The sequence below is a fragment of the Prionailurus viverrinus genome, chromosome A1, assembly GCF_022837055.1.
Source record: "Prionailurus viverrinus isolate Anna chromosome A1, UM_Priviv_1.0, whole genome shotgun sequence".
Classification (NCBI taxonomy): domain Eukaryota; kingdom Metazoa; phylum Chordata; class Mammalia; order Carnivora; family Felidae; genus Prionailurus; species Prionailurus viverrinus.
The window spans coordinates 143,978,466-143,999,707 of NC_062561.1; the positions used below are offsets into that span (position 1 = coordinate 143,978,466).

At 40.4% G+C, this 21,242-nt stretch overlaps 1 protein-coding gene and 1 long non-coding RNA gene across 2 annotated transcripts in view; one reads left to right on the forward strand and one right to left on the reverse strand.

The window, feature by feature from the left end:
• The window catches only part of JMY (junction mediating and regulatory protein, p53 cofactor), a 104,331-nt gene extending 96,541 nt beyond the window's left edge, over positions 1 to 7,790 (forward strand). The window contains exon 11 of the mRNA XM_047849804.1: positions 2,399 to 7,790. The gene's annotated coding sequence lies outside the window, so the exon portion shown is untranslated. The remainder of the gene's footprint in view (positions 1 to 2,398) is intronic.
• A 7,701-nt stretch (positions 7,791 to 15,491) lies between these two features.
• On the reverse strand, positions 15,492 to 21,030 carry LOC125160683 (uncharacterized). The gene is made up of 3 exons (XR_007150342.1): positions 18,076 to 21,030; positions 17,327 to 17,512; positions 15,492 to 15,584 (listed from the first exon to the last, which is right to left on the reverse strand). It is a non-coding gene; the product is annotated as an uncharacterized LOC125160683 (long non-coding RNA).
• Positions 21,031 to 21,242: the final 212 nt, after the last annotated feature.

Below are 21,242 nucleotides of genomic sequence, written 5' to 3' on the forward strand. Positions count from 1 at the left end.
CGGATCCTGCCCAAGACATAGACATTGCAGTAGCATTTTGTATGTTCAAGTGCCTCCATGGTTATTTATAGCTTTGGGCTGCTAATTTACCCTTACAGCAGATGTTAAGAATATGCCCAGGATGAATATCACTTTGAAAGTTGCCTAAAAACTCTCTTTTGGCCGATTATTTATGACTGTTGTATGTGTTAGAATGTTGAGAGAAACAATGAAATGGTCCCAGAAAATGTATGAGCTCAGATATCTGCAAAGTCACTTAAAAACAAAACAAAACAAAAAACAATGCATCCTACACCAGAAGCAAACCATAGACTAGTTGTGATCCCCACCAATTTGAGCAGGCAGTGATAAAGGAGCTATTCTCACTGCCTTGTCTTGTGGTCTTGGGAAATCATTAAAAAAAAAAAAAATTTTTTTTTTAATGTTTGTTTATTTTTGAGAGGGAGACAGACAGAGGCCAAGCAAGAGAGGGGCAGAGAGAGGAGGAAACACCGAATCCGAAGCAGGCTCCAGGATCTGAGCTGTCAGCACAGAGCCCAATGTGGGGTTTGAACCCACGAACTGTGAGATCATGGCCTAAGCCGGAGCCAGACACTTAACCAACTGACCCACTCAGGTGCCCCTTGGGAAATCATTTTTAAAGACTGAACTTTTAGATGGCTTCTCTACAGATGGCTAAACAGGCTATAATTTGTATTTCTTATTAGTCAGTTTTTTGTAGATTTTAAATATTTTTTTTGTTTCTTTTTCAGAGAGAGAGAGAGCAGGGGGGAGGGGCAGAGGGAGAGGGAGATTGAGAATCAATCCTGAGCAGGCTCCACACTGCCAACGCAGAGCCCAACAGCAGGGCTAGAACTCATGAACTGTAAGATCATGATCTGAGCTGAAATCAAGAGTTGCACACTTAACTGGTCAAGTCACCCAGGCACCCTTAGTTTAAGATTTTAAACCATTAGCTCTTCAAAGAAGATAATTTCTCGGGGTCCCTGGGTAGCTCAGTTGCTTGAGTGTCCCAACTTCAGCGCAGGTCATGATCTCACATACATGGGTTCAAGCCCCGCGTCGGACTCTGTGCTGACAGCTTGGAGCCTGGAGCCTGCTTCAGATTCTGTGTCTCTCTCTCTCTCCCCTGCTCACACTCTGTCTCTCGTTAAATAAATAAATAAATTAATTAATTAATTAATTAAAATAAGATAATTTCTCAAAACTTCATGAAGTAGAAAGTGAAGATATCCTGTTCTGCTTTGTCTTTCTTGAAAACTCTTCTTGGGATAGCCATAGGTAATAGTGTCCTTGAAGGAAATTTCTAAATGGAATGAAATACATATATAAGCTTTTTATTTTCTATTTTGTTTTCTGTGGGTTCCTTCATAAAGTTATGAAGTAACTATGACAATACTGTCTGTTAGAAATACAGTTTGAGGGATGGATGGAATTTAAACAGTTCAAGTCACATTAAAAAGGTAAAAAGAAACATGTGAAATTGATTTCATGAATACTTATTTTATATGATGTATCCAAAATCGTATGTTGATTCAACATGTTATCGCTATAAAAAATTCACGAGGTATTTCACATTTGTTTTGTACCTGGGTCTTCAAAATCCAGTGTGTATTTTAGCTAGTAGCACATCTCAGTGTTGATGCTAAGTATTCAGTGGTTAAATGTGAAATGTCTTACCAAAACAATAAAATTATATTTAATGAACAAATATTCTATGCTGCTTCAGATTTCAATTTAAATCACATTAAAAATCCATTTTCTCAGACTAGCCACATTTCAAGTGCTCAAAAGCCACATGTAGCTATAGCATTAAATAATGTAGAACTAATAATGCATGTCTGTTTTTATCTGCCAAGTAGGTCTTTCAAAGAATTATTCCTATGCCATATGTAAGCCATGGATCTCAAACACAACTATTCTGAAATTTAAAAAGCCCTACCACAAGGATCCCTTTAAAGACCAGTACTAATCCTATCCTCTAAATAGCAATATAACAAAAACTCACAGTCTAGTGAATTTTTAAAATATCATTTAACAATTCTTACTACACTGGCAGTTTGACGCCAATATTTTAGACTGTTTTTTCCTTTTTACCGTATAGTTTTGACATAAAATGTTAGTAGAAGAAATAAAAGTGAATCTACCCTACAACCTTACGTGATCAAAATCCATATTCAGATTATTTTGTTTTCATTTTTACTGTTTTATGAATAGAAATGTATCCTTTTTTTTTTTTTAAGTGTCTCCTGTATGCTGTTTCTACAAATGGGTATTTCTAAGCTATTTATCAGTGTTCATCTGGGTGTTACAGAAGTTGTGTGGTAACATATATATACACACTGACCTTAATAAGCCATCATTTTTTAATACATTGTATTATTTTTTTTCTAAACAGGTGACTCAACAGAAAGAAAAAATACAGTTGAAGATCAGTTCTTACTGTTTTGGAAAACAAAATTTTAAACATGCGATTTCCCAATTGGATTCCATTAGATGCAAAGTGTATTGGCACAGTGGTGTGAAAAAACGGAGGCACAGTTGGCAAGTTATCGCTTTTCCAGTCATTCCAGTAGTTGGTGGTTAACATGAGTTTTAGATGTGCAGTGCTCCTGATGCAGTGAAGAAAGGGCCTTCTGGACATGCCTGGTTTTTTTTAAGCACCTTCCCCTCCTGTCCACCCAGTTACATCCTTGTAGTGGCCAGTAAAGCTAGGGGTTGCTCTGAGTTGGAAGAACACTGGGTTGACAGAGATCTACTGTGAGCTGTATTGAGTCTGCTTTGAAATCCATCTTTAAGTGCACTGAATAGTCCTCTGCTTGAAAAGACAGCACCTCTTCCATACCAGCTTATATGAATAGTGCAGCACTCTGAAAAAGAAGTGTATCATGATAGCTATAGGACAGGAATTGGAAAGAATCAGGTGGAAATGCACTGAAAATGTCCACATTTTAAAGATGTTCAACATCTGAAGAGATAACATAACCACAGAGATGCATTTAATGTGTTTACCACAACATGATAGATTTACCATGGCATATTTTTAAAAGACCACACACTCTTACACTTTGTAAGGTTTTGAAGTAAAAATTTCCATGCTTTTAAATAGCTCTTCATAATTGTGAATTTATAATAGTTTGAATTTCATGTGCAACTTTGTGTATGAAAAGCAATACTTTGTAACTTGATAATATTTCAAATTATTTTTAGTCTTTTTGTTTGAACGATTGCTTGATTAGTGTAACGCAACATGACTTTCCTATTGAGAATCAAAAAAGAGGATTCAGTAATAGGGATGCTGATCTTAAATCTTTGTAATGGGCACATTTAAGTTTCTCTTTGTTATGCTCCGCAGTGAAATGTGCTCTACAAATAATGCAGAAACTAGACAGGCAGAAAAGCCTTCTGGGCTGGCATTTCACTATCCTCACATGTTTTGAGTGGGATTTTGGGAGAGAGCCTTTGTTACTGTCAGGAGACTTTTTAAAACATAGGTATAAAGTTCTAGGTGCTGATTTTGCTGTATTGGAGTCCTGAAAGATGCATTTATGTGAAAGGAGCCATTATGAATTCTCAGCAGGACTGCTGGGGGCTTGACCGAAGGTAGATCTGTTGGACCCAGTCTATAGTATTCTGTAGAGTGTAATTCTGTATAAGACACATGTTGGCCTTTATATGAAGGGAGTTAAGGACTGAGGAACCAAAAAGAACTTTTATTTTATCCGAGGCATTTCTCTGGCCTAGACCCAGAAAAGCAGTCCTAGAGTAAAAGTCCTTGAATGTGTATAAAGTGGTTTTCATGGAGAGAAAAAAAAAAATGCTCACAGATTTGTCCCTTTAAGATGTTACTTCCTTTAAAATAATTAAGGAGAAAACTTCCTGCTTACTGATGAGTAGGAGCTTTTGCACAGCGTTTTCACATGTTTCATATTTTATTCATGTTTTATTCCCACTTCTTATGTTGGAAGATTACATCTGTACACGAGATATATATTTTAATGTTCATCTCACAGCGGGGAGGTGTGTGTGGACCCTCCCCTCCTCCCATTTCCTTCAGTACAGAACTGAAGCATTCTTTTCAACCAAAGACTGATTGGTTTGATTTTTTTTTTTTAACCAAGTTTGCAAACCTTTAAAAAATCACGTATCAGTTTCAAACCTCTGGATGCTTATGGATCAGTTCATTTTTTCATCCGTTGACATTCTGAAAAATACAGGAGAACCTAATATTAAACGTACAGCAAAAGCACTGGGATTTTTCTATGCCAGGAATTGCTCCCCATTTAGTGTTAGAGCTGGGATTCCATCAAAAGACAGGTTCTCTTAGAAATGGGTCTTGTGACTTGTCTTTCACAGCCATGTTCTAGTAAGTCTCTGGCAAATACTGGAGGGGTACAGACCCCTCTGAATCCTTTGGAGGTGCATCCATACCTCTGAGCACATCCCACTGTGGCACTCCATGAAGGGCATCTCACTTGATGATGAGCAGGTTAAAGTGCGGTCTTGTTAGCAACCAGCTGTGCTTATTCTCTGCTGAGTAACTTTTCCAGTACACGTATCTTCTGTCCTTAAGATTCCGATTCCTTCTTCCACAGAAGTACAAGTTAGTGCAGATCACCATCCTTTGGAGCTCGTAAATAATGCTAAAATTTCAAATAACTCCAGTCCATTTGTCCAAGATGACATTACCAGTTGAATCCTCGTGTTAATTTTATTTTCTCCCCCAACCTGTTAATTTTAAAGAGGTTTTGGAACCCAACAAAATTACGTAAGCATGGTTAAATTCCCCTTTTCTCCACCTGCCCTTAAAAAAAAAAATGAGCATTTTTGCGCTTTACATTAAGGTTTTATATATTTAGTTAGGATGACATTTACAGGTGATCATGTTTCAAGTACTGGACTTGCCTGTACTATTTATATGGTTTAAAATATTTGATAGTTTTATCTCAGTGTATCATTTGTCATAAGAATACACAAACAGCTGCTTGCTTATGCCGAATCAGTTTAGGAGTTGATTTATCAGTCTAGTCTCGACTGCAGTATATTTTAAGTGGGGAAACAAATAGATAACTTGGGGGTATTGTAAGGCTAATGTTACTGCCCACTTGAGTGCCACTTAATACTCAAACTGTTGTGTATATAACCAATGTGGCACACATCCTACCCATCTCCAATATGGGGGGTACTGTGGGGTAGCAGTATGACAAAAGGCCTGGCTAAAGAGGATTTTTAAAAGATGAGCAGTTGTCTTGTTTGCTGTATGTTTTATAGGTTTTGAGTTGGTGAGTAGTATTGAAAACAATCATTCCCTAGTTCTTCATTGCAGAACTGAAAGATTTCTTAATGTGTATTTTTAAAACAACTAGGCACAGCTCTAAGAGTGGATCAGGTGTAGGATTTCCACAGCGGGAATGTGGGTTTTTTCTCATTATGTGAAACCATAGAAAATCTTCAGCACTTTGATTTACTCTGTATAATGGGGGGGTGGAAATCCTTGTTTCTACGAAGCTGAACTGTGTACCAATATTAGGTAACATGGCACGACCACTTTGCGATAAAAGTGTTAAATTGTAAAGCATACTTAGATCATAGCAGGCACCAATAATTAAAACTCATATATCAGTGGAACAAAAATGAACGGGCAGCATCCTCTGTTTGGAATGGGACCAGGATACAATTAACACAATTTTATACATTCCCTAAGATGCCATTTTTTAATTGCATTCATTGAGTTTGTGTATAAATGTGAATCCGTGCTTTTAGCCTAAGGAAAGTTTTTCTTTCACTAAGTACAGGTTTTAAAAAAAAAAAAAAAACTTATACGTATCATGAGATAGCAATCTGTAAAGCACTAATGGGTCCATGACGGCCTTATCAGGGAGTTGAAATTTCATATGCTTTACCAGGTTTATTTTAAGAAATCTTCTTGAACAGCTGTAAAACATTTAAAAATCGTGGCAGATGCATTGTTAACATGCAACCATTTGATAAGGAGAACAGAAACCCTAATAAGTTGTCCCTAACTCTTGCACTGAATTTAAATGATAATGTAAAGTTAAATGTGCATTATAAACAGATTTTATTTCACCTTTATTGCTTAGAAGAGCTATGCTTAGTGCTAGAGGATGGGCCAGCACGATTGATTTCAGAGGGAAGAGGTAAAAAAAGTAGAAGCACCTTACTTACTGTTGGAGCGTGTTGCATTGATTTAGTGCTGCTGAACAATTCAGTAGTTACTTCTGAACTTTGCTACAAAGTGCTCTTTAGTTAAAGCACATGAGGAGGAACCTCTGCTTAAATTGCTTTGTAAAATAAAGCAATGGTATTTTTTATCCTATAAATAATTTAAAAGCTTTTCTTAAAAAATGAGTTTATATTGCTGCCTAAACTATCATGTATGTAAACAGAGGGTTTTTTTTACGGTGAGAGGGAATTTGGAGAGTGAGTGTGTGTGTGTGTGTGTGTGTGTGTGTGTGTGTGTGTGTGAGAGAGAGAGAGAGAGAGAGAGAGAGAGAGAGAGAGAGAGAAATGTTTGCCCATTGGGTTATTTTGAAGATGTGTTCATTCTAAAATGTTTTGCCCACAGTAAATGTACAGCTTGGTATTTGAGGAATTTAATTGAGAATCCAAATTTCTAAATGTTTCTCCCCTTCCCTCTATAATTATGCCACTAAGGTGCATGTACAGAAAATACCTCTGAGGTTGACATGTTAAATATTGTATCAATGCTCTTTCACACTGAATCTCAAAGCAGTCATTTGTTTTGAGAGGTAAGGGAAAGTTTTTCTGTTTTTTTATTTTTTTATTCTTTTAAAGTCGGTTATAAGAGTGCCTCAATTTGGGGGAATTAAGGGTGGATAGGAAAGGCTGTGCAAAGTGATTTTTAGATGTATACAGAAAGGTATGGGTGTTGGTTATAGAGCTGAATTTTAACAAGGGAAGTTTGGGTTTTTTGTTTTTTTTTAACTTGCATGTTCTATGGTTAACTATCAAAGAGTGTAACAAGTTCTAGCTTTTCCCAATACTAATTACATTGGTTTTAAGAAGTCTTCATGATCACAAGATGGCATTTTCCCTTCAATTGTGAACCAAGAGGGGTAGACAATACAACCCAGACAGTGACTTCTTCAACTCGGACAGAATCAACACTGTCTCATTGAGTTTCTTACTGTACTGTATGTCTTGCCAAGTGTGAAACCATAATATATATATTGTTTGTGAAAATTCGAAGGCTACAGATCATTTTGCATGATGAAAGCCCATAAGGGCTAATGAAACTGACATGTTTTTTAGCCTTTCTGGTTCAATGAAAATTACAATGGCAGACCAATTCACTATTTACTAGCTTTGTGCAATATTATAATGGTAGAAGCAAAACACTAGCACATTGTGCTTGGCTTTTAAAGATGGCTTTAACACCGTACATTAGATGGAAGTATGCACAGTGTATTGTAAATGCCACTCTTGCAAATTTACAATACTTATATGCTCCATTAATAATATTTTAAAGTATTAAAAGTACAAAGAAAAAACTAAGCAGGCATTTATAGCAATACTCTGAAATCTCCAATAATTGTTTTGACTGTTGCCTTTTGCTCTTTAGTGCAACTTTTCTGCATTGTAATTACTGCTTTGTATTTCCTGTTTTTTACACTTACGACTTCAGAGTTAAGTACTTGTACAGCAAGTATTGCAGTCACCTTCTCTTGTACATGCAATGTAACAACATACAGTTTTGGTGCTTAACAATATTCCTCTTTTTCTTTAATAAAAGATATTTATTGAGTTAACTTCATTTTGTTTGTTTAAAACAACATTGGTGGGGCGCCTGGGTGGCTCTGTCAGTTGAGCGCCTGACTCTTGATTTTGGTGCAGGTCATGATCTTACCATCTGTGGGTTCGAGCCCTCCTCCCCAGTGCGGAGCCGACTTGGGATTCTCTCTCCCTCTCTCAAAATAAATAAACTTAAAAAGAAAAAAATGCATTGGTGGTGTGCTTTTGCTATAAGATGATAAACAGGCTTCAGAGATGGTGTACCCCTGTACCAGTGCCTCTTCCTATTTGTAATGAAGTGTTTTAACGGTAGCTGAATTTGTGGTAATAGCCTTATTTATGTGATCTAGAAAGCTGTCCACATCGTTGGGCAATGTTGGCTTTCAATGTTGGAAGGTCTTTAAATACCTTTCATTTTAGCAAGCAATTTGTGACCATTTAAATTGAGATTATTGGTTTTACACTTAAACATGGGACTGACCTAAATGGAACCCAGCAGATACCCTTATCCAGTGCTGACCTGATGTGGCCCCTGACATACACAAGGCACACATTTCAGGGCAGGTGTCCTTAAAGGGACTTAGATCCCAGATGGTACCCTGGTCCCTGAATAAGGGCTCCAGTTCCATCTTTCCCTGTGCAGTTGAAATCAGTTTTGCCCCCTTAGAGGATTTTTGTTGCTAATTTTTTATTACTAGGGCTATCTATGCGAAAAGGTTCACAGGCTGGTATTGATTTATTTGTTCCTTCCCCAAACTACTATTTTTAAAATGACAGGCTGAACACAGTAGAATTTGGTACTTCTTCCAGCTTCAGAATTTTGTATTGAGAAATTTCTCTGAAGGAAGGGGCCTTAATTCCATGTGTTCTGTCTGCACATACATCAGAAACTAGCCCCAAGGGTTTGATTACTAGAGGACGTCTAGCCAAACTGACAAGTTATCACCTCTGCCTCTTGAGTTAAACTCAACACTTCAGAAGAATCCTAGTATCTAGTTCATCCTTAGGAAAGTCATGGTGTGGTGGCTTAAGGGTAGCCTCAGTGGGTGACCCCTCTGTTGGACTAGCCACCTTTACTACGACAGGTAAAAAAACACAAAACGTGGAATCTCGGCCCGATAGAATTCCTCAGTCCTTTGCAACTGTCCCACATCCTGACCTTGCTGAATTCCATAAGCCGGTTGAAAACCTTGTCAATTCTTTGCTCAAGTAAGCTGTTTGGGAGAGGTTTGAGATTCTTTGGTGCAAAAATAGCAACATTCCATCACATGGTAACAATTACTGATGGATAATAAAGTTTGATCATATTTCCCATGCCGTCTGTCCCTCTGCCAAGTTACTACATGGATACCCTTTGCACAGAGACAAGATACCACAACTCTGTTGCTAACCAAAAAACAAGATCCTCTTGTGTGAGCTCAGGCCCCACTCCAGGCTCTGCGCTCCCTCTCTCCCTGCCCCTCACTTGGGCGCACACTCTCAAAAATCAGTGCAAGTTCACGTGGGTCTCTCCAAATCACAGCTACCTCTCTTCCTCTTGCCTCCTCCATCTGCTCTTGGCAGTTGCTATGAATGACTCCATATACTCAGGGCATTAAGCGTCTTTCTGATCTCACATTCATCCCTGTCACTAATTCCAATGGCCAGGTTTGCAGGGCAGTCAGTACAGTCCTACACTTCCTGCCTCTGGCCAGTAAAACATGCACCAATATACAAGGCTTTCAGTGGGCAGACTTTGGTCTCCTTTCCAAGCCTTTAGCCCTGTTTGCATTTTAGATGCTCATCTCCTGCCTTTCTACCTGTACATGTCTGCCTAAAATGTTTCTCTTACATCGACACCATCTAAATTCCATCCGTTCATTTGGAAAGCATGTAGGCAACTATGACCATCCCTATGTGTCAACATTCTTAGAACATAGGAAGTAGGGGAATAAGAAAGTTAAGATGTGGAGCGCCTGGGTGGCTCGATCGGTTAAGCATGCAACTTTGGCTCAGGTCAGTCTCACAGGTGGTGTTTGAGCCACTGCGCTCCCTGCTGTCAGTGTAGAATCGCTTCATATTCTCTCTCTCTGCCTCTCCCCCACTCACCTGTACACTCTCTTAAAAATAAATATATTTTTAAAAAGGTGTAAGAGGAAGAATAAGAGAAGCCAATATAATCCTTACAATTCTACAAATGTTACTCCTCATTTGAGGCACAGAAAAGGAATAAAAAGCTTTAGATGTTCTCCACAGTGACGGCTACTAAGTGGCAGCTTTGATTTAACCCCTCCATTATTCCCCACAGCAACTTCCAATTTCACTCTTAACCCTATAAGGTTCAACTAGTGTTCAGCTTTAGTTTTAGACTGTTGTGAAAAGAGCTCATTCTAAGCTAATACTAGAGTCTCCTGTTTTGAGATGTGCTAGAGAAAACCAATGAAAATTTTCAAGAGGCAGAAAAAAGTCAAAGGCATCAAAATGTGACTTCAAATAAAGTCAGTCACAGACTATAATTATGGTTAGTCATAGGGCTAATAGTGTAGATGCAGGAAACTTGTTCCCCACAACACAGTTTCTACAAGGGGAGTCACAGGAGCATCTGTATCCCCACATACATATATGCCTACACAGTTCTCTGTCTCACTTCCATCCAGTTAGGTCTCTAAACTGCAGATGCTGACACTTAGTCTCGGCAATTTCTTTCCACATGATTCTAGAGCTACAACATCCCCACTGACTGGGGCCAACTTGAGCTCTTTTCAACTTTCACTAAATGCCTTGCATATTCTCTCTCTGATCTGGAGACCCTTTATGTTGAAATAATCTTAATGCTTTAATCAAGTCATTGCAAGACTATGGATATGATGGTTTTTGAAGAAAAGCCTTACATCAGTTAAACCTGCTAGTTGATTTCTGTTGGAATAGTTGACTACCATGAACAATTAGTTATCCCTAAGGGCACTGAACTCCATCAACAGAGGTTTTCTGTAACAAATGATGATGAGAAATTGGAAAAGTGCAAGAAACCTTTATGTTGTTTGTGACCATTTTTTTTTAATGGAAAGAAAATGAAGTCTGGCAGGAATCAATCCTATATTCATAAAACTTCTTATGAAAGATTTAGAATAAGCCCTACTCTGAATTTTTAAATTTTCGTGTATGTGGTACAGTGTGTAAATATATACTTAAGCTAGAAGAATAAATTAACACCATTAAGTGACTTGGGAGAAGAATAACAAGATGGGAAGAAACTCACCACACGTAGCCGTCAAGAGCATATCGTGACATCATCCTTTTCAAAATTACATTATGCGGGGCGTCTGGTGGGTAAGTTAAGCTTCCAACTCTGGATTTCGGCTCAGGTCATGATCTCACGGTTCATGAAGCTGCCCCCCTCATTGGGCTCTGTGCTGACATAGAACTTGCTTGGGATTCTCTCTCCCCCTCACTCTGCTCCTCTCCCACGTGAGCATGCACACATGCATGCGTGTGCTGTCTCTCAAAGATAAACCTCACACACACACAAAATTCCATTGTGCAAAAGCCATACTATGGTTCTATGGTCGAAGTAGTCCCGTTGGCACCAACATCCCAGCCATGTTGTAGGCCAAAATGATCGTTTTCTTGCTTAAAGAAAAACCAAAACCTGTGGGATCTTCTCTGAGTAAATGTTCAAGTGTTTCAGTGGTTCAGATCCACCTTTAAAAATTACTTTTTAAAATTACTTTTTAAAACTATCTCTGTGACCCACCTCTGAGCAGATATATGGGTCAGTTCCACACTATTTGAAATGTTAACTCTGTTGCCCGACAACCATCATAAAGTGCAACCATAAGTTTACTGTGACCCAGCACTTGCTGGAAGGTTTTCTAATGTCAACTATAAATCTCTCGTGTTATCTCAGCTGTGGTATCACATTATGTTGAGTCCTCAGGAGGCGGATTACTAGACCTATTACCTCATCAACCCCAGCATTAGGGGTTCAGTGAGTCACTGCATTAGATACAAGTACAATGACTTTATACCTTGGCTTTCATGGATGGTTGATAAGAAGACAGACCTATTTCTAAATGTTCGTAGACGTTCTTCATAACTGTTTTCTCTTCCTAGTTAGCCGTGCTCTTTCCCATGGCTCTAAATGACATGTCTTGATGATTCCCAGTTTTGTTTTTGTTTTTTCTTTTTTCTGATCTATACCTCTTCTCAGAACACCAGATCTGTATGTATTCGGCTGCCTAATGTTCTGTTCATTTGGATGCCCCATGCATATCTCAAATATAACATGTCCAGAATGTGCTCTTGACCCCCATCTCGTCGAAACTTGAGCCCAACCCTTCCCAGGTTGCCCATCTTCCACACTTCATCCAGTTCTGCAATTAGGAAACTGCAAGTTCTCCTTGCTGTCTTTCTTACCCTCACCCTCCACATCCAATTCTCCAACAAGACCTATGAAGCCTAGCTCCAAATTATATCTGGCCTCCCTCCATTGCTTTCTCTGTCCCTTACCACCCTCATCTGTCATCACTCTCTGTCCAGACCACCTTCATCTCTCAACTAAACTACTCCACTGGCCTCCTAACTGATCGTTCCATTGCCACTCTTGTCACCTTCCAATATTCTCCACCCATAAAGTGGTTAGATCACATCTCTCTCCACAGAGACCTCCAATTACTTTCCACTGCACTTAGAATAAAATTGCAAGTCTTCCTATGGACTGCCAACGAGGCTGGCTGTGATTTGACCCTTCCTACCAGCCCCATGGCTTGCTGAGTTCTAGCCACATGAATAATCTGTTTCTTATCTTAGGCCCTAGGCAAACTGTCCTCTTCCTAGAATTCCTCTCTTTTAGTATGACCAACTTATCTGTCTCCTCAGAGTACATATGTTGAAGGCCTAACCCTCAAAAGGTGGAGCTAGGGTATTTACAGCAGTAGTCAAGTTAAAGTGGGCCCCAATCCACTAGGGTATCTGTGTAAGTGGGGAAATTTAGATATGAACATGCATAGGGGGACGATGATGTGGAGAGACATCACAGGAAAGATGGCCATGTACAAGGCGAGGAGAGAGGCCTGGACAGATCCTTCCCTCACAGTCCTCAGAATCAACTACCCCTGCTGACACCTTGATTTTGGACTTCTAACGTCTAAAGACCACAGGTGAGACAATAAATTTCTCTTGGTTAAGACACCCTGTCTGTGGTACTTTAATACAGCAGTCCTAGGAAATGAATACATCTCCTTCTGGTTTCCATGTACATATCATCTCATGAGGATGTCCCACCCATCCTTGAGTAGGTCCCCCCTTATCCTCTGTCACAGTTCTGCTAACCAGGTAATCTACAGATTCTCCCTACATTTGCTAGCACCCATGCAGTTAGAAGAGCTACATAATTGGTCCTGTCTGTCTAATGAAATGAAAGAAGCAATAAGCATCACTTTCATCCTGAAGCAGTGAAGAGTCCATAAACATTGCTCTAATATTTCTCTTTTCTAGTGACAAACAGGCCTCATGCACTACCAGACAATGGAGCCTCCTTTTCGGATTGTGAAGAAGACAAGGGTGGCCTCTGTCACTGCTTCCTTTCACCACCCTATCAGGGGAACTAACATTGCAGTCAGGCAAGAAAAAGAAAAGGTGAAGGATCAGAAAGAAAATGACAGTGTTGGGCACATTTATGGTTATGTATGTAGAAAATCAAATATCTATTAAGAGTTTTAGTAAGAATTACTTGATAAGATTTAGTATTTGGGTATCAACAATTTCTATATACTGGTATCAGGTAAAAATTAAACTTGTAATAGCTATCACTGTTTAAAAACTGATAAGGAAAAGAAGACAATGTGGTAGAAACCTGGGCATGAAGCTTGAGTGGGCAGTGAATTCATAGAAGAGATTCAAAAGGTGAGCACACAAAAAAGGCTACGTCACAAGTAATAAGGAGAACACTAAGATACCATTACACCCTCAAGAATGGTTAAAATGCAAAAGAGTGAATTTCAAGTGTTCTCAAGAATTTAGAAAACTTTCAGGGGGCACCTGGGTGGCTCAGTTGGTTAAGCGTTCGACTTCGGCTCAAGTCACGATCTCATAGCTTGTGAGTTCAAACCCCACGTTGGGCTCTGTGCTGATAGCTCAGAGCCTGGAGCCTGCTTCGGATTCTTTGTCTCCCTCTCTCTCTCTGCCCCTAACCTACTCCATCCTGTCTCTGTCTCTCTCAAAAATAAATAAACATGAAATAAAATTAAAAAAAAAAGAATTTAGAAAACTTTCATACATTACTAGCAGTGGTTTAAATGGTACAACCATTTGGGAAGACCACTAGGCATCCTCTACAAAAACATCCTCTATGTTCGCCCTGTGACCCGGCTGATATATGCACACACTTCAGTCAGGAGACACACATGAGAGTGCTCACAGCAGCATTCTCCATAGTAGCCAACAACCCAAATAACCCAAATGTCCACCAGCTAATGAGTAGCCAAATTGTGGGAGAGTCCTAAATGTCGTCCAGCCAAGTACAGTCAAGTACCATAGTGTGATAAAAATGAACGTAGCTACACAGACCAGTTTGGATGAATCTCACGGACATAAAGTTGAATAACAGAAGCCAAAAAGAATAATGTGTGATTCTAATCATATCAAGATAAAAAAAAAAAAAAAAGAAACAGGCAAAAATACAGTGTGTGTGCTATTTAGGTAGTATAACTGTAAAAAAAAAATAAGCAAAGAGATGATTGTCATAAAAATTATGATAATGGTCATGTTTGTGGGCAAGGAGAGCTTCTTTGGGGCTGTGAATCTTCTATTTCTTGACCAGGGTGGGGGGAGGTGGTGTCTCTCTTTCCAACAATTCAGTCAGTTGTACATTTATGTTAATGTATTTTTCTGAGTATTACATTTCACAATAAAAAAGATTTTTAAAAAACCTTAATATAGAATTCTTTTATTAGAATTCTAGAAATTGCTTCTAGAATTCAGTTGCCAAAAACTTTTCTCTGCAAAATAATTTGCATGCTTGCTCTACAAAACAATGAGAACCATATAATCTAACATTTCACTTTTGTTTTCATTAGTTGCCAGGAAATCAGAGCAAATTTTGTGCTCCAATGGGGGGGGGCGGGAACTCATCTCAAACTTCTGGTCTACACAGTTCTCTGTTCCTTTTAATTCGCTGTGTGTGTGTGTGTGTGTGTGTGGAGAGAGAGAGGGAGAGACAGGAACTCCTCTGTGTTTTAATATCATGAGTTTCCTTTGAAGTAGGTGGACAGGTCTTTAACAAGTTCGTGACATACAAAGATGTTGCAACTTGGCATATGGCACAGTGGTCAACAGCTGCGACTCAGGACACCTAGTTGAGCTGTGTGAATTTGGGCAGATTACTTGTCCATGCTTCAATCTGTTCATCTGTAAAATGGAGACCGTAATATCTACTTCATTCGGTGGCTACATGGATTAAATAGAAGAGTGCCTTGCACATACGTAAATGTTAGCTATATACTCCTGAAAATAGGATACCAAAATTTCCCACAAAGAACCTCAAAGATTTGAGGAATCTAGAAGCTAGAACATCTGAGATTAGAAGTAGATTGCTCCTGGACAATCTGAAAAGCAGCAATAATCCTATATGTTTCCTTCTTTAAGGGAACGTAATTTCATTCACATGTCACAAAAGGAATATTATGCAAGAGGCAACATTTTATATTAACAGTAAAACAAAAACAAAAACAAAAACAAACCCTTACCTTCATGCTTTACTTTTTGTAGAGCAAATTGGGTGTCACTGAAAAATGCAGAATTTCTATTTTCTGATGTTCTGTGGGAATACAATCCTAAAGAATCAAAACATCCAAAAATATAAAGAATGACAAAGAACTTCTGGTTAAATATGATGGACTGAAACATGCTTTTACTGACACTCCTTCCTAAATCCCTACCATGACAGTGAAGCAATCAAGAATAGCAAAAGAGAAAATTAGGGACAAGGAAGGTCAGTGTCTGCAAGAAGCAGGGTGAGTAATGACTCAGCCAGGGAGGGAGCTGCTGGAGAGTCTGCGGGGAGTGCTAGCAAGTGTTCCGAGAGCTGAGGGGCCTGGCATGTGGAGATACCGCCTCCTCTGCAAGGTGGGGATGAAGGAGGAGGCTGCAAAGGAGAGCCGCGAAACATCTCAAACAGGCGCGACAGATTCCCCCGCCCCCCATTTCTCCAGCCCCCTGTCCAGCCAAGAACCTAGAGGTTCATTGTCTGGAATAAACAAGTCAGAGAGGATCTGGAATCTAAACGCAAGTACAAGAGGAGGGCAAGGGTGATGCCAAACGCTGGAGGATTAAGTTACAATCTACTTTCAGAACCAGGTGGCCCCTGGCTGCTTTCTCCTGCCTGGTTTGGAGATGGGCCTCAGCTGGCCATCTATAGCCCCCAGAGGCATCTGAAGATCCCTCTCTAGAGGAACTAAAAGGCTGCAGAGAAAAGACCACCCCATGTTGATATCTGTATGTGGGGATGGGAGGAGGGTCACCAGATGACAAAGCTGGCCTCCGACCGGCCAGTGTCCCCCCAAAGCCACCAGCCAGCCTGCTCCACCCCACATCCCTCACCCCAGCGCCCCAGGGTTTCACTGTAGAATGTGAACACACTGCTTAGAATTGGAGACACAGTTTCAGAACATCTCCACACAATGGAGAGAGACCAAAACAAACTAAGGAAAGTAACTCTTGGAAAATAGACAATTCAGAGACTAGGGGGAAAAAGTTACTCCTATCGGGAAAAGGTGAAATACTACACCCATGAAATAAGAATGTGTTGCAATAAAAAGGAATATTCTGGGGCGCCTGGGTGGCGCAGTCGGTTAAGCGTCCGACTTCAGCCAGGTCACGATCTCGCGGTCCGTGAGTTCGAGCCCCGCATCAGGCTCTGGGCTGATGGCTCGGAGCCTGGAGCCTGTTTCCGATTCTGTGTCTCCCTCTCTCTCTGCCCCTCACCCGTTCATGCTCTGTCTCTCTGTGTCCCAAAAATAAATAAACGTTGAAAAAAAAAAAATTAAAAAAAAAAAAAATTAAAAAAAAAAAATTAAAAAAAAAATAAATAAAAAGGAATATTCTGAGAACAACAAACAACACAAACAAAAACTGTGACAGGTGATATGACAAATTCAATGCAAGGTTTAAAAGCTAGAGGCCAGGAACTCGTTGAGCCAAATAAACAGCTAAAGAGACAAACAACAGAAAACATAGGGTTAATTCAGCTAATCCAATATCTGACTGACGGGGAGTAGAAAAAAGCAGAGAGGAGAAAATTATTTAAAAAACAGTACAAGAGGGGAGCCTGGGTGGCTCAGTTGGTTAAACATCTGACTCTTGATTTTAGCTCAGGTCATGATCTCACGGTACTTGAGTTTGAGCTCCGCGTCGGGCTCTGCACTGGCAGCTTGGAGCCTGGAGCCTGCTTGGGATTCTCTCTCTCCCTCTCTCTCTCTCTGCCTGTCTTCTGCTCATGCTTTCTCTCTGTCTCAAAATAAATAACCATGAAAAAAAAATAGTCTTTTAAAAATGAAAAACAGTACAAGAAACTTACTCTTCTCGCTACAATCAGTTGGATTTTCTTTCATGTACAAGAGAAGGATGCTTAGCTGGTCCTGTGAGGAGTGTGCCAGTAAGAAGAGGCAGAAATGCCCCCGGTGTGGCAAGCTGGAGGTTCCTGGTTAGCTTGGAGAGAGCGATTTTGGTGGAGCAGGCAAGGCAGAAGCCACAATGGAGGAATCTGAAGAGCAAGTGCAAAGTTAGTTAGTGGAGCTAATTCACGAAGACACCATTTTTTCCAGAGTTTTTCAGTGAAAACGAAGAAATCAACTGATAGGTCTGAGGATTAAAGGTAAACTTTAAAGTAAGAGACACGACAGTGTACTTGTATGCTAATTAAAAAAAAACAGTACGAGAGGGGCACATGGGTGGCTCATTCGGTTAAGCATCAGACTCGTGATTTCGGCTCGGGTCGTGATCTCACAGCTAGTAGGATCAAGCCCCACATCGGGCTCTGTGCTGACAACATGGAGCCTGCTTGGGATTCTCTCTCTGCCTCTCTGCCTCTCTCTCGCACTCAAAATTAATAAAGTTAAAAAAATAGTAAATAAAAATTAAGATGATTTGAAATAGCTGTCCTATCCCTGGTTCTTAGGTAAGTAAAAGCCCACATTTATAATTAATAAAGAGAAAATGGAGGAGAAAATAAATTAGCCAGTTCAGGTGCCCCAAATACCTGTGGCCCCAATGACGGTAAGGATTTCAAATCACAGGATTAGAGGAGGTGAAGTGAAAAGTACCCACCTCAATTCTCCATGGTTGTTATCTAAGGCACATGAAAAAAGCCAGAGATCTATTCTGGTCATTAATGGATTTTCTAGAAGAAGTTTCAGTTCTTCTCCCACAGCGTCTTCCGTGATTTCTTGTATCACTAGTACACTTATCTGATTAGTCCACATTTAAGGTCAGAAACTTTCATCATCTGCTTGCTCAACATGTCACTTTGTCAGTCATTCAGCAACATTTACTACACGCTGATGGTATGTCCTTGTGGGTACACAGGTATCCTCAACGTGAGGGGGTAGAGATTGGTTGCAAAGAAGACCAAGTCTCTGCCCTCACAGTGCTCAGTGGTGGGAGGTGTTGGGCACCAGTGTGACTTGTCCACGCTGCCCATCATGTCTGACACACAAAAGGTTTTCGCTGCAGCCACAACACAGCGTGACCACCAGGGCAAGACAAAGTGGCACAGAAAACAGTCTCTCTGGGAAGGGCGGGTCTCACCACTGCCGACACCTCTAGGAGGTGCTATTGTGTGGCAATCTGGGAGTCCCCAGGTGGAAGCAGGGCGTGCGGATGCTTCTTCTTCAGCTTAGGGGGTGGGGGAGCTTCTAACAACCCGAAGTCTTCTTCCTGAAGTGTCCACCCTAATCATTCTGCCAAATTCTGCAACTTCTATTCTGGGGAATCTGCATGAAGAACAAAACATGTCACCAGTACAGCACGCAATGCAAGTGTCCAAGACCACTGGTAACTACACGGCTGTCATCTCTGCGCAACCCCCCCCCACCCAAGCCAACACCAGCACTGAGGGTGCTGCTGGGATACCGCTGGGAAAGAGCGGCATGATCCCCAAGGAACCCTCAGCCGCCTGCACCCCAGCTCCTGCCCAGGCACCGATGGGCCAGATGCGAGAGGAGAGGGTTGAGGACACCGAGACCTGGGCCTGCCAAACTCTAGTTTAAAACTAGAGCCGTGTGGGACTGTTAGTGGAGCTTCCAGAAAGGTCTCATTTACTTTCTGGCAGTGGCTACTTCACTGGAAGAATCAGATTCAACTTCAAGAATCCGCCATGATGAATGTTCACTCTGTTTAAAATATCTGCTATTTCAATAGCCATCAAGGAAAAATATATGAAGAGTGAAAAGAGCAATAATGACCAAGAGGCATTTCCCAATCACAAAGATTGTTCCTATCCCAGAAATACTTTTATTTTACTTTTATAAATGCAAATGAGAACGGAAATTTAACACGGTCGCTTCCACCATGGAACAGGCTTTTGTAATTGCTGCCAAGTTCTACGATAATCATAAATGCCTCTCATTCATTCCCAAGCTGAGGTCTGATCCTTATGTTTCCCCATAGGAGGTCAGAACTCTCTGCTGCCTTTCTTCCAGCTAGAATCCAACCATTTTGCAACTTTCATTCTTAAAGAAAGTACCGCACACTGAAGTCGATCTTGGGTTTTGGACCTAGTTTTTGACAGCCAGGGATCTTGGGCTGCAGTTTCTCAGCAGGTCAGAGCCAACATAAGGAAGCAGAGAGACCTGGGAAGACAGTAATTGATAGTCCTGCCCTGGCTGTGTGAGCCTATGCCAGTCACTAACCTTCTCTGGACTTCCGTTTCCTCCTTTGGGATGTTGGCCAGGACGATCTCTCAAGTTCTAACATCCTGTGATTTCTCACATCCTGTGATTCTGTAAGTGGAGCCAACTAAAATAGGTCGCTCCAGGTGGCCTATAAAGGAAGAATGTGGCCTACAGCTTTCTAGTTTCAAAAAAGTGGAACGGAATCTCCCCAGGTGGACACATACCACCTCAGGCAGAGGGAAGGAAAATCGGTATTAAGAAGCCTGACATGCTAAAAAGACAGGAGACCTGGCCTTTGTTTGCTGAGCCAGCTGGCTCTCAGGAATCTGCACGAGGCTGGAGAAAGAGCAGGCTGGCTCATCCAGCCCAGGGCCCTGCTAAGTCCTCAAGGCAGTCCTTTGTCTGAGGCTTACCGGAAACCAGAAGGTAAAATTTTTGCACGACAAATTCATATGCGCTGCCCAGAAATTAAAGGGCTTTCCGGAATGTTTAAGATTATTAACCCTTTTGTGATGTCATAGCCCCGCAAAACTTCTCCGTTGCCCAGTATTTTCTTCAAGCCTCAGATTGAACAGTCAAGAGCTTACAAAAATTTTTCCTCAGTGCCCTCCAGAAATGGTTTACATATAAGTTCTGTCCGTTTAAAGTGTGCAATTTGATGAATGTTGGCAGTTGTGGATACCCATGAAACTACCATCCTAGTCACAGCACAGAACATTTCGTTCACCACCAAAAGAGCCCTTGTCTTCTGCAGGCCACAGGCAGCAAGTGAAATGCTTTTTGTCACTATAATAGTTTGCATTCTCTAGAATTTTACATAAATGGACTCATACAGCCTGTATCCTTGTGTCTGGCTTCTTTCATTCAGCAGAATGAGATTCATTCATGTTGCATGTATCAGTAGTTTGTTCCTTTTTATTGCGAAATAGTAGTATATTGTATGGATACACTACATTTTGTTTATTCATTCATCTGTTAATGGGCATTTAGGTTGTTTCCAGTTTGGGGCTATTGTGAGTAAATATTCATGCGCAAGTTCAGCGAAGGAAACCATCAACAAAATGAAAAGATAACATACTGAATGGGAGAAAATATTTGCAAATGACATATCTGATAAAGAATTAACATCCAAAATATATAAAGAACTTACACAATTCAACACTAACCCCCCTGCCCCAAATAATTCAATTAAAAATGGGCAAAGGACCTGAATACACATTTTTCTAAAGAAGATATACAGATGGCCAACAGACACATGAAAAACATGTCCAACATCAGTAATTATCAAGGAAATACAAACGAAAACCCTAATACATTATCACTTCACACTTTCAGAATGGCTAAAATCAAAAACACAAGAAACAACAAGTGTTGGCAAGAAAGAGGAGGAAAAGGAACCCCTGTGCACTGTTGGTGGGAATGTAAGTTGGTGCAGCCACTGTGGAAGACGGTATGGAGGTCCCTCAAGAAATTAAAAATGGAAATACCCATGATCCAGTAATTCCACTGAGGTATTTACCCAAAGACTACAATAACACTAATCTGAAAAGATAAATGCACCCTATCATTGCAACATTTACTATATCCAAGACATGGAAGCAA